This window comes from Olea europaea, chromosome 15, assembly GCF_002742605.1.
Source record: "Olea europaea var. sylvestris chromosome 15, O_europaea_v1, whole genome shotgun sequence".
Classification (NCBI taxonomy): Eukaryota; Viridiplantae; Streptophyta; class Magnoliopsida; order Lamiales; family Oleaceae; genus Olea; species Olea europaea.
In genome coordinates, this window is record NC_036251.1 from 27109840 (window position 1) to 27110682 (window position 843).

The 843-nt window shown below is 29.8% G+C and overlaps 1 protein-coding gene across 1 annotated transcript in view; it reads left to right on the top strand.

Annotated features, from left to right (window-relative positions):
• Positions 1 to 843, top strand: part of LOC111411487 (transcription factor bHLH160-like) — a 5925-nt gene that overhangs the window by 2993 nt on the left and 2089 nt on the right. The gene's annotated exons all lie outside the window — the stretch shown is intronic.

The window sequence follows — 843 nt, forward strand, 5'->3', positions numbered from 1 at the left end:
ATGGCAAATGCTAACAAAACATAAATGGAAATTTCTGCAGCAGCTACTAAATAATCACAGTTGTGCAATCACAGCCAATCACGATAAGATAAGATGAAATCCATGCAACCACAGCCAACCACGACAAGATAAGATGAATGAAAATGTGCTAAAAATTTCCGAAATATTAATTAGCTTTTCAAATCATCAAACTTCAACTTTGACTATATATTTCATGTGATTAATAACGTTTATCAACTTTACAACTATATATTTTATCAACTTTATTAAAATCTGTTAAAAAATTTCAAACCACCCCTTTATTGTAGTGTTGTTTGGTAGACATTAAAATCAGATTTTTATTAGATCTTAATAAAAATTGATGAAATATGTGAATAAAAAATTATGAATCCCATAAAATATAAGATTAAGTTTAATTTTTTATTTTTGTTTAGATTAAAATCTAGATTTCAATTTGGCATATTCACGTGCAGGGGTTGTTGGGGGAGAATTGTGGGCTTATGGGCCTACCAGCACCTTTATAACTTTTTTATTGAAATATAATATTTGTCCAGTCTCAAAAATATGAAAAAAAATAGATTGACTTGACAAAAGATGATTGAGTGTTTGTTATTTTTATTTTTTAAACAGTCCAATCACATGTTAACACTTGTGCACCCTGTTTTTTGTGTAGCATAATTCTTTTTTATGATATGTTAGGTATTTGGTACTTTCTTGAGCCAAAATAATAATAATTCTTTGGTTAGTGTTGGCTTACATAAGCATGAGTCATTTGTGATGCTAGCCTTGCACTCAATTTTTAAAATTAGAACCCTGCGGGGCGCTGCATATGGTCCTGACCAA